Source organism: Chiloscyllium plagiosum, chromosome 4 (genome assembly GCF_004010195.1).
Source record: "Chiloscyllium plagiosum isolate BGI_BamShark_2017 chromosome 4, ASM401019v2, whole genome shotgun sequence".
Lineage (NCBI taxonomy): Eukaryota > Metazoa > Chordata > Chondrichthyes > Orectolobiformes > Hemiscylliidae > Chiloscyllium > Chiloscyllium plagiosum.
This window is the reverse complement of record NC_057713.1, coordinates 119,345,346-119,358,462: the sequence shown is the minus strand read 5'-3', so window position 1 is coordinate 119,358,462 and position 13,117 is coordinate 119,345,346. Positions and strand designations below refer to the sequence as shown.

Below are 13,117 nucleotides of genomic sequence, written 5' to 3'. Positions count from 1 at the left end.
CAGAGGGCTGTGGAGGCCAAGTCTCTGGATACTTTCAAGAAAGAGTTGGATAGAGCTCTTAGGAATGTGGAATCAAGGGTTATGGGATAAGGCAGGAACAGGATACTGATTGAGGATGATCAGCCATGATCATAATGAATGGTGGTGCTGGCTCGAAGGGCAGAATGGACTACTCCTGCACCTATTGTCTATTGTCTAAGGGAATCAAAGGTTACTGGTACAAGACAGGAGAAGGGGTTGAGAAATATATCAGCCATGAACAAATGGTTAAGCAGACTTGATGGCCTGAGTGGCCTAATGCTGCTTCTTTTATCTTATAATCTTATGGTCTAAGTCCAATGACTTTTCTCATTCCTGATTTCCAAAAGGCATTTGATAAGCTGCCACATGTTAGGCTACTTAATAAGGCTAGATCCCATGGTGTTGTTGATAGCAGATTAACATGGATAAGTGATTGGCTAACTAATAGAAGAGAGTTTGGATAAAGGAGGCATTTTCAATCTGTATCTAGTGGAATTTCACAGGGATCAGTGCTGGTGCAACAGTTATTTACAATACAACTGAATAACTGGATTCATGGAAATGAATGCATTGTCAGGTTTACAATGACTCAAAAACAGGTGAGAAAGTAAGTATGAGAATACAGAATCTGCAAATAGATATAGACAAGTTAAGTGAGTGGGAAAAACTTGGCATATAAAATATACTGTGAGAGAATATGATGTTATGCACTTTAACAGGAAGTATAGAGGAGCTGAATGTTATTTGAATGGTGAGGAACTTCAGAAAGCTACAGGACAGGAGGTTCACCATGTTGATGCTGGGTATGGAGGAATTGTCTTTTGAAGACCGGTTGATTTGGTTGTACCTGTACTCATTGGTGTTTAGAAGAATGAGAGACAAAATTATTGAAATACATAAGATATTTAGGGAACTTGACAAGGTAGATGTGGAGATTGTGGCAGAGTTTAGGACCTCAGGGCATATTCTAAGGTTAAGGTGTTGCCCATTTAAGACAGAGATGAGGATGAATTTCTTCTCAGTGTAGTGAATTTGTTACGTTTGTTTTACCACAGAAGGCTGAATCTTAAAATATCTTCAAGGCTGAGATAGTCAGATTTCTAAGTATCAGGGGAATTAAGAGTTATCTAGCAAAGGCAGAAAAGTAGAGTTGAGGATTATCAGATTAAAATAAAACAAAGAAGTCTGGCTGCTGATGATCTGAAACAAAAACAGAAATAAAGGGTTTTTGATGAAGGAATAGAAGCATTAGGTCCACTTTCTCTCCACAGATACTGCCAGACCTGTTAAGTTCCCCCAGCAATTTATGCTTCTGTTGAGGATCATTGTTCACATTGAATGATGGGCTGTTTGCTCCCAAAGCATAAAGACTAGATTTGAGTCACGAAGAACTGAAAGTTTCAGTCAATGTTTATTGCAACTCCTGATATCTACTTAAGTGTTACGATCATAGACACTGCCAAGTGTGGGCTGGGGCTGAGCAGCTCAGTTACAAACTGTTGCATACTGCCTTCAGTATGCTATGCTGCAAAGTGGCAAAGTGTAATAGAGACTGAGCCCTTTACATCATTAGGTCTCATGCTATAATAGTGATAATATGACCACCTCTCTTAAAGGCATATTGCATTCTACCTGTAAGACATAATGTAACAATTCCTCGTAGTAGCGTTATTACATAAACAACATTTTAAGTTGATGTTGTCTTAGTCAGCCATTACAATTTGTACAACTCTGGCTAATTCAGTACATTTGAGCTTAATGGATTGAAAATTTCTAATCATGGTGACTCTGACTTCATTCTTTGAGCAGAGTTTCACCCCTTGCCACAGGTTAACATTAGATAGCATAAACTCACTTGAGCTTCGGAAATGGTTCACGAATTTTAAACAGATTCTAAAGTTGATGTCATAAACATACTAGACTTAATCTGTGAAGACTGCATCTGAAAAAAAAACTAAACTTTCAAGATTTTGTGTTTCACTATTTTCTTGTTGACAGGCAAGAGTGGACTTTTAGAAAGAACATTTGTTATAATGTCTTCTTTTGTGATATGACTATTTAGCTAGATTTTACAACTACTCATTGTTGACTGTTCATTCAACTGTTAGGTAAATTCCCCTTATTTTTGCAATTCATACTTAACAAGCCACTTTCCACTTCCTTAACTTTCCACTTCCAAATCTGAGTTAAATATATCAAATCAAATATACCACATCAAGTACATTTTTTCTCTATTTCATTTTCCCTTTTCACTGGAGTTCAAGCAAGGTTATAATCTTTACAGAAGCTAAGTTTGGTTGACATCTTTTTGACTGGATTGTATTTGGCTAGAATGTAGATTCCCTTTGGAAGCCTCTATCAGTATGATGGAGTCAGATAACATGTGTCTATTGTTTTGCTTTGGCACTGAACTAGCTAAATCAGAAAATGTCACAGGTCTGTGACTAAGTCTGTAGTGAATTCGCTGACCCTGTTGGAATAACAGTAGACTCCAGCAACTATCCACAGTACCGCTGTGCTGAGCAAGGGAAATGTTAGCCAAGGTTCCACCTCTTTTTTTGATATCCTTATGCAGAGGGACTTTATTTTAGGAAAGCTGAAAAGCCTGCTGATTTATGCTGTTCTGGTTACTACATGAGCCATGATCACTTGGAAATGATAACCCTCCTTGTTATCATAATCCACCAGGTACAGAGGTGCACCCTCAGCAAATAAGAATGGTGGATAAAAGAGGGTAATAAGTGATTTCTATGACAACACTGACACCTACATCTGTCTATTTTTCTAGCAGCCAGCTGTAAATATTAAGTCAAAATATTTACGTGACGACAGAGTTTTGTACCTGTTGTTAAATTCTTCAAATAAACACAAGATTCAACAGACTTATCCTTGTCTGCTTTCTGCTGCAGCGCGTTAGATCAGAGTAAATTTACTGCTTTAAAGTGTTTCTGCACTTGGCTGGATTTACTCTTGTCCAGAGATATCCACTGCATTATTAAAGTAGAAATACTACTAAAGAACAGCTTCCTTGTGGCACGGCATTTACGTGTGATTTCAGACATGGGCTAGTGAGGAATCTTAAGTATTTTTGAGGGCCTTGTGTCTCCAGTGTGCCAAAAAAATGATCTGGAACATTCCACTAGTCAACTTCCGAGGAGTGAAAGACTTCCTCATTCTGGTAAAACTGAGACAGTACGTACTCATTAGCTCTCGACTTCTACAGTGTGTGTGTGTGGGCGTTCTTTAACCTCCAATATTTCAATGATTCTTTCTCGGCTTTTTAGTATTCTTTCGGAACATTTTGTATCTTTTGCTGCCCACATCTAGCTTCCACACACCGTTTTTTTCGTTCCTTCATTAGATTTCATTTTACCATTGCTAAAGTTCAAGTCACCAATAAATAATTAAGATAAGACCAAAGAAGCCAAATGTGAAGTTACTTTTGGAAAGCTTATCCAGAACAGCTGTGTCAGTCGTATTCACAGCCTAATTTTCCTCAGAATTAAATCAATGCATGTTCCAACTTGCAATCAGTGTTTCGTGTTTTTTTTCTTGGTTAAATAAAAGGGTTTTTGTGGAAATCTTTAACACCCTTTTTTAGAGGAGTACAAAGCATGAAGCTGCATGTGCTCTGTTAGATGGTACGTAAATGTAACTTATCATGAGGGTGCTGTGGCTGATGAAGAAAAAGTATGGATGAGATCTTAGAGACCTCTGAGTAACATGGGCTGTCGTGATTTTGGAGGCACACTCAGACGTGAAGTCTGGTCAGGTCCACCTCGATGTCTGGAGTTTTTTATTGTACATTTTATTCTGTTCTCGACCAGCAAGGCGAATTGGTTTGACCAGGCTGCTTGCTTCTTTTTCTCTTATCGAAACACTGGAAGAACTGTGGATGCTATAAATCAGAAACAAAAACAAAGGTTGCTGGGAAACAAAAAGGCATAGCAAATCTGGCAGCATCTGTGGAGAGAAATCCGAGTTAACATTTCAGGTCCAGTGACCCTTCCTCAGGGCATCAGACCTGCTAAGTTTTTCTAGCAATCTCTGTTTTTGTTTCCTCTTGCATTCCTTCACAAGATGTGGGCATGGCTGGTTGAACCAAGCCTAATTGTCCAGAGCACTGTTGACAGTCAACCAGGTTGCTATAGATCTGGAGTTACATGTATGCCAGACCAGGTAAGGGCATTAGTTCACCAGATAGGTTATTCTGACAATTGAAAATGGTTTTATGGTCATCCATAGACTCTTAATTCTGTTTTTTTGTTGAATTTAACTTCCACCATCTGCCATGGCAGGATTTGAACCGGGATTCCCAGAACATTACCTGGGTCTCTGGATGAATAACAATGATACCACGAGGCCTTCAAACTGGGCTTGCTGTCTTAGCACCTCCCTGCCAAATAGCTTCTTGTGTTTGAGGGCAGGGGTCTGTTGGGTGGGTTGTCCTGCTGCATGGAGCACTGAGATGCCAGCCCGAAAAAGCAAAATACTGCAGAGGTTGAAAAACACAGAAAATGCTGGAGAAACTCAGCAGGTCTGGCAGCATCTGTGGAGAGAGAAACAGAGGCAACACTGAGAATCTAGTGTGACTCTTCTTAAGATCAGCCTTCTTCTGCAGAAACAGTGTACCAGACTCAAAACATTCACTGTGTTTCTCCCTCCACAGACACTGTCAGACAAACCTGCTGAGTTTCACCCACAGCATGTGTCAGCTGCACCTTTGTTCAACCCACTGGTCAAATCAGTAACTAGATGGGGACTTGGTTTGGGTCCAGTCAAGGGTAGGTGGGCCGCTGTCAGCCATGGGTCCCAGTGCAGTTGTCATGGGAAGAGTCTGTACTCAGTCCAGGGGTCTGGTTACAGGGAGGACTGGACACAGTCAAGAGCTGTGACCTGAAGGTGCAAAGGTAGGGAGGGCAGTTGGGGGCAAGGTTGAGCATGGTGGGTTTCCACATGTGCGGCCAGGGGTTGGGGGCTGATGTGGGATGGATGGAAATGGACTTTCAGGGTAGAACAGTGTAAAGGGGGACATGGAGACGCTCCGAGATACCTAGCAGCAAAGCAGAACCTGGTGCTGATGGTGTCTACTGCAAGCTGTGTCCCTGCCATGACTTGCGGTTCTCTGGATACAAACTGGACAACAGCTGGGCCACCACCCAAGGGGTTAATCCACATGTGATAAGGCACTGGGAGACTGAAGAGACTAATAAGTGAAGCAGGCATTTGTAAACTGCAGCTAAACAATCATTTCCTCGTCTATTTGCAATGCATGCAGAGTGAACGTGTTTGGGCTCCAAATGCTAGCAAAAAGGGCTTGGCACCATCCTGCTCGGACCTGAAAACTGAACATTAACATCACAATGATGCTGAACTTAGCTTTTTTAAATCATTGCTGCTAACGGTGACCCAATAGTCATGCAATGTCCCTGCAGAGGGGCAGGGATCAAAGCTTAGCATATGTCTTGCATGTGTAACGATGGTCTGTATTGAATACAAGGAAAGGTTGAATGATTGATGCGGCTCTGCGATGTGAAGGAAGTTGGAGCATAGCGGGCACTTGCTTTGATCTAACATTTTGGTCACTCAAGTGGAATGGCACTTTCACCAGGCTGGTGCTAATGTTGAGGCTAAAGCTGAATGAATGAACATGGCCCTTGTTACTGGGGTGCTGCATGTCTTACTGCATGGAACTGTACGCAACTGTCATCTGCAGGGTATGCCATTGCTGACTGTTCAGAGACCTAAGGTTGCAGCCACGGGGTCCCTCAGGATATATGGAAGCCAAGGGAGACCCAGGCTTTTTTTGGCAAGGTGCAGTGTCAGCACAGGCTCTGTAAATCCTAGGATTCTGGGACTGATCTGTGCTGGTTACTGGAGTGGGACATGAGAGCTATATGAGTGGGCTCAATCGTCTTTGGCTTGTTATGATGGTGACAGCTGCTTTGAACTTCCATGGGACTATCTCCATCCAGGGAGTGATGGGTGACCTACATAGAACATAGAACAATATAGCACAGAACAGGCCCTTCGGCCCACGATGTTGTGCCGAATATTTGTCCTAGCGTAAGCACCCATCCATGTACCTATCCAATTGCCGCTTAAAGGTCACCAAAGATTCTGACTCTACCACTCCCACAGGCAGTGCATTCCATGCCCCCACCACTCTCTGGGTAAAGAACCCACCCCCGACATCTCCCCTATACCTTCCACCCTTCACCTTAAATTTATGTCCCCTTATAACACTCTGTTGTACCCGGGGAAAAAGTTTCTGACTCTCTACACTATCTATTCCCCTGATCATCTTTTAAACCTCTATCAAGTCACCCCTCATCCTTCGCCGTTCCAATGAGAAAAGGCCTAGCACTCACAACCTATGCTCGTACGACCTATTCTCCATTCCAGGCAACATCCTGGTAAATCTTCTCTGCACCCTCTCCAAAGCTTCCACATCTTTCCTAAAGTGAGGCGACCAGAATTGCACACAGTACTCCAAATGTGGCCTAACCAAAGTCCTGTACAGCTGCAACACCACTTCACGACTCTTGAATTCAATCCCTCTGCTAATGAACGATAATACCCCATAGGCCTTCTTACAAACTCTATCCACCTGAGTGGCAACCTTCAAAGATCTATGTACATAGACCCCAAGATCCCTCTGTTCCTCCACCTGACTAAGAACCCCACCATTAACCCTGTATTCCGCATTCTTATTTGTTCTTCCAAAATGGAAGAACAAATTGGTGTTTTATTTACACCAAATACGATAGTATCCTAAAGTGAGGCGACCGGAACTGCACACAGTACTCCAAATGTGGCCTAGCCAAAGTCCTGTACAGCTGTAACATCACTTCACGACTCTTGAATTCAATCCCTCTGCTAATGAACGCTAATACACCATAGACCTTCTTACGAGCTCTATCCACCTGAGTGGCAACTTTCAATGATCTATGAACATAGACCCCAAGATCCCTCTGTTCCTCCACCTCACTAAGAACCCTACCGTTAACCCTGTATTCTGCATTCTTATTTGTCTTTCCAAAATGGACAACCTCACTTGACAGGGTTGAACTCCATCTGCCACTCCTCAGCCCAGCTCTGCATCATATCCAAGTCCCTTTGCAGCCGACAAGAGCCCTCCTCACTATCCACAACTCCACCAATCTTCGTATCATCTGCAAATTTACTGACCCACCCTTCGACTCCCTCATCCAAGTCATTAATAAAAATTACGAACAGAAATTACCACCTGTGTGGGATCACTCAGTCATGCACTCACAGGACATTTTCTGATGCCATCTGTACAAAATCACTTCAATTCATATTGTTTCCCAATGACGAGCTCAGTGCTACAGCCTGGCAGTAGGATTGTTGGCTTCCCCAGGCGAAGAGTTCCATTGACTGTACACACACAGGGCTGTATCAAAATGCTATTGAATTCATCAACAGGAAAGACTTCCATCTAATTCATTATGTGGAGGACTGGGGTGGACCAAGTTTAAAAATCACACAACACCAGGTTATAGTCTGAAGGTTTATTCGGAAGCACTAGCTTTCAAAGCGCTGCTTCTTCATCTGATGGTTGTGGAGCAGGACCGTAAGACACAGAATTTTTAGCAAATAATTACAGTGTTGTGCAGCTGAAATGATATATTAAACAAACCTAGATTGTTAAGTTTTGCATCTTTTAGAATGGGTTGTTGGTTTCAGTTCATTAATATGTATATTCCAGAACTACTTTTAAGTCCCATTCTCAAGATAACTTAAGGTTTTATAACTAAAGGTGACACCTCAGCTCAGACAATGCATTAAAAGTGTAAGGTTCAAGTCTGTCTGTATCCAAATCTTGAGTCAGACTGGTTCTACTTGGAAAGTGGAATTTACAAATTATTACAAGGATTCACTGCTTGCATTGACTCCCTGCAGGTTCTGAATTTTCTGAGCAAAATTGAATGTTTCTGCAAATACACATTCACCCCATAAACATACATGTGTGTGCATCTGCAGGAGAGAGCGAGAGAGAGCGAGAGAGAGCGAGAGAGCGAGAGCGAACATTTGCATGTGTGCAAGCTTGGTAAAGTATGTGCGTGTGTAGTGCAGTGGGGTCACCTGTAATGTGACATGAACCCGAAGTCCCGGTTGAGGCCATCCTTATGGATACTGAACATAGAACATCAAACAATACAGCTCAGGACAGGCCGTTCAGCCCTCGATGACCTGTGAATGAATCTAAGCTTATCCCCCTACACTATCCCACCATCATCCATATACTTATCCAAGGATTGTTTAAATGCCCCTAATGTGGCTGCGTTAACTACATTGGAAGGCAGGGCATTCCACGCCATTATCACTCTCTGAGTAAAGAAACTGCCTCTGACATCTGTCTTAAGTGTATCACCCCTCAATTTGCTACTTTGCCCCCTTGCATAACCTGATGTCATCATCCTAGGAAAAAGACTCTCACTGTCCATCCTATCTAATCCTTTGATCATCTTGTGTGATTCTTTTAAATCCCCTCTTAGACTTCTTCTCTCCAATGAGAACAGACCCAAGTCCCTCAGCCTTTCCTCATAAGACCTTCACTCCTGGTGACATCCTGTTAAATCTCCTCTGCACCTTTTCCAATGCTTCCCACATACTTCCTGCAATGGGGCAACCAGAATTGTACACAATATTCCAAGTGAGGCCGAAATAGCTTTTTGTACTGTTGCAGCATGACATCACTGCTCTGGAATGCAATCCCTCTACCAATAAAACCAACACACCATATGCCTTCTTAACAGCACTATCAACCTGGGTGGCAATTTCCAGTAATCTATTTACATGGACACCAAGACCCCTCTGCACTTCCACACTACCAGGAATCTTTCCATTGACCCAGTATTCTGCCTACCTGTTACATTTCTCAAAGTGAATCACCTCACATTTATCTGCATTGAACTCCATTTGCCATATCTCAGCCCAATTCTGCAGTTTATCCAAGTCCCCCTGCAACCTGTAACATTATTCCACACTGTCCATCACTCCACTGACTTTAGTGTCATCTGCAAAATTACTAATACATCCACCTATGCCTGCATCCAAGTCATTTATAAAAATGACAAACAGCAGTGTTCCCAAAACAAATCCTTGTGGCACAACACTAGTAACCGGACACCAGGCTGAATATTTTCCATCAACCACCACTCATTGCCTTCTTACAGAAAGCCAGTTTCTAATCCAAACAGCTGACTCACCCTCAATCCCATGTCTCTGCATTTTCTCCAATAGCCATGTGAATAGCCATTTCTCCAATACCATGTGAAACTTTATCAAAGGCTTTACTGAAGTCCAAGTACACCACATCAATTGCCCAACCCTCATCCACATGCTTGGTCACCTTCACAAAAAACTCAATGAGGTTTGCGAGACATGATCTGCCCTTGATGAAACCATGTTGACTATCTCCAATCAAATTGTTGCTTGCTGGATGATTATAAATCCTATCCCTTAAAATCCTTTTCAAAATGTTTCCAACATTAGATGTAAGGCTCACTGGTCTACAATTACCTGGGTCATCTCTGCTGCCCTCCTTGAACATGGGCACAACATTTGCAATCCTCTAGTCCTCTGGTACTAAACCTGTAGACAATGACGACTCAAAGATCAAGACATCTCCTCCCTAGCTTTCCAGAGAAAGTCCCATCCGGCCCAGGGGACTTATCTACTTTCGCACCTTCTAGAATTGATAACACCTCCTTCTTACTAACCTCAATCCTTTCTAATCTAATAGCCCATACCTCAGTCTTCTCCTCTATAATATTCTCCTTTTCTTGAGTGAAAACAAATGAAAAATATACATTTAGCACTTCTCCGATCTCCACAGGATCCACATGCAAATTCCCACTTCTGTCTTTGACTGGCTCTATTCCTACCCTAGTCATCCTTTTATTCCTCACATACCTATAGAAAGCTTTAGGGTTCTCTTTTATTCTATGTGCTGAAGACAGCTCATGTCCCTTCCTTGCTGTTCTTAATTCTCTTTAAATCCTTCCTAGCTACTCTTTAACTTTCCATCGCCTCATGTGGACCATCTCATCTCAACATCACATAAGCTTCCCTTTTCCACTTAACAAGAGATACAATTTCTTTAGTAAACCATGGTTCCCTTCCTGACAAGGACATACCTATCAAGGACACACAATATCTGTTCCTTAAACCAGCTCCACATTTTGATTGTCCCCATGCCTTGCATTTTGCATTCTAAGTCTCCTAAGTCTTGCCTAATTGCATTATAATTGCACTTCCCCCATCTATAACTCTCCCTTTCCATCGCTAAACTAAACATAACCGAATTATGGTCTCTCTCACCAAAGTGCTTACCTACCACTAAATCAAACCCCTGGCCTGATTCATTACCAAGTACCAGATCCAGTGTGGCCTCCCCTTTGTCGGCCCTTCAACATACTGTGTCAGGAAACCCTTCAGCACACATTGGACAAAAACTGATCCATTTGATGTACTAGAGTCATTGCATTTCCGGTCAATGTTGGGAAAGTTAAAGACCCCCATAATGACCACCCTGTTCCTTTCACTCCTCCCCAGAATCATTTTGCCAATCCTCTCCTCCACCTCCCTGGAACTCTGCGGAGGCCTATAAAAAACTCCCAGTAGTGTGACCTCTCCTCTCCTATTTCTAACCTCAGCCCATACCACCTCAGTAGATAAGTCCTCGTCAAAAGTTCTTTCAGCCACCATTATACTGTCCTTAGTCCTGAGCTTGACTATCAGCCTCTACTCGGTCATTTGCGTTTTTGTCTGAAACAAAATCTGCCCTGGAGTATGGTCACCGAAGATCCGGTCACTTTCCATGGGTCCACTCTCAAAAAGGAGAAAGTGAGGTCTGCAGATGCTGGAGATCAGAGATGGAAATGTGTTGCTGGAAAAGCGCAGCAGGTCAGGCAGCATCTAGGGAACAGGAGAATCGACGTTTCGGGCATTAGCATGAAGAAGGGCTATTGCCCGAAACGTCGATTCTCCTGTTCCCTAGATGCTGCCTGACCTGCTGCGCTTTTCCAGCAACACATTTCCATCTCCACTCTCAAAAAGGCCGATCTGACTCCTGCAGTAGTGACTGAGAGAACAGTTGTTGGGGCAGGAGACAACATTTCACTGACCTTTTGTTTGAAATGAGTGCAAAATGTATTGAGCATGTCTGGGAGTGATGTACTTTTGTATGCTATTCTGTCCTGCTTCACTTTGTAGCCCATTATGTTATGTAGGTCTTACCACAAATGGCAGGAGTCACGTAGTGAGTTTCGTTCTAAAGCTTAGTCCAGTATTGCTTCTTCGCATCTATAATGGCCCTGTAGAGGTCATATCTGGATTTCCTGTAAAGATCAGGATCATCAGACATTTTTCTGATACAGTGGCCTCAGCTTTACCAATTCACATACCTGTTTGTGACATTTCATATGTAATTAAATAATTTGTCAAATATGGATGGATTAATGAATTAATGCATTACATGGTGGGAAAGTTGAGCCATATAACCAGGTCGTCTTTTGGTTCATTAACTGATCTGTGATAAGTTAACTGATTGTAACAATGTTTCTGGGGGAAAGAAAAATCAATCAGTATGCTTCCTCATGCCAGAGGTAGGCAGACTTGGTTGTGATTAACCTCACTTGAAAATCTTGCCAAAGTCAATAGTTACTTTGCAAAGTATTGAAGTCTAGTTGGGTACAAGGAATTGTGTGCAGGCTGAGGCATCATACCCAAGAAGAGATAAACGTAGAAAATTAAAGAAACAATTACTGATTTGTTTGACAATTTTAAGATGTTTTGGATAAATTGAAAGCAACTTTACATGGATTTTAATTTAGGCAAAGTTTTGTAAAATTTAATTTTCAGTATAGTGGAAGTTCTTCAACTTTGGAGGATTACTTTCACATGATGAAATCAAGCAAAATGAATGTACTATCTTTTTGATTGTGTGCGCACACTAGGGAGAAATGAGAAGTTGAATTCTTCACTGAGGTCAGCATTGAAAGGTTTTAAGTTCTTTTTCTTTGATTTCATTACTAGGTGAATGCCATGTCCTTTAAGATGCTGAAGGTGCTGAGAGAGGGTGACAATAAGAGACAGGTGAGTTTTTGTGTTGTTCCAAGATTAACAATGTCATAGTGTCAGAGAGTCTTCTTTGGAAGACAAGACTGATGACAAAATCAAAAATAGTTGGTATCCAAGCTTTTTATTTCTGGTTGTTATTTGTAAAAAAAGGAAACACTCTATGATTATGACATTTGAAAATATATATATATATAAAATGCACTTTAATACTCATTGAATTTAGTCAAAGGAACAGGAGGTTTGTAGATCACAAACTGGCAAGTAGGATGCTTAAAGGATGAAACATGATTTCTGACATTTTGATTCAGCTAGGGCACTGAAATGTCACAGGAAAAGAAAATCACGCTGTTCCACAGGACAATAAAAAGAAGAAAGTCCAAATCAAGTCCAATTTTGACTCTTTAATGTTTATATATCACAATTGTTGAATTATGTCCTAAATAATAAATTTGTCGCAAGGATGGACATGTAATCAATTTATCTCATAATCATTCACTTTATTTTTAAGTTCCAAAGTAGACTGCAGGCTCAAAGTTGAATTTTGCAATTTTAAAATTGGTTATTGCTCAATGCCATATTAAAATATATGGGCATATCTGCAACTTGTTAAAAAATGAAATTCCATTTTGAAAAACTAGTAACATTTTAAGTTATATTTGAAAGTATGACTTTTCTCTCTCTCTGGTCTCTATTTCCTAGCTGATTAAACAAAGGAAAGAATTTTTATGAGAACATTTCCCTAGCTTCGACTGAGGAGAAGAAGGAGCATTACAATTTTAAAAAATGCACTCCAGACATGTACACATTAAAGAGCGTTCTTGCTGAGTGAGAACATTTATCCAATTCTGGATGGACATACCAATAGACTTGAACGTAGTAGAGTGGAAAGTCATTTCTTCGGAAAATAATAACAATATAGATGAGCTAGATTTAATATCATTTTCTGTGCTCTAGTTTATACTAAATTTTAAGGATAAAAGAAACT

General features: G+C 41.3%; 1 long non-coding RNA gene across 2 annotated transcripts; it reads left to right on the top strand.

Moving 5' to 3' along the window:
- Positions 1 to 532: 532 nt before the first annotated feature.
- LOC122549600 lies at positions 533 to 12,892 on the top strand. Of its 2 annotated transcripts, none has more exons than XR_006311606.1 (3): positions 533 to 628; positions 12,088 to 12,147; positions 12,832 to 12,892. It is a non-coding gene; the product is annotated as an uncharacterized LOC122549600 (long non-coding RNA). The 2 variants fall into 2 exon arrangements; XR_006311607.1 differs by lacking the exon at positions 12,832 to 12,892 and adding an exon at positions 12,441 to 12,521.
- Positions 12,893 to 13,117: the final 225 nt, after the last annotated feature.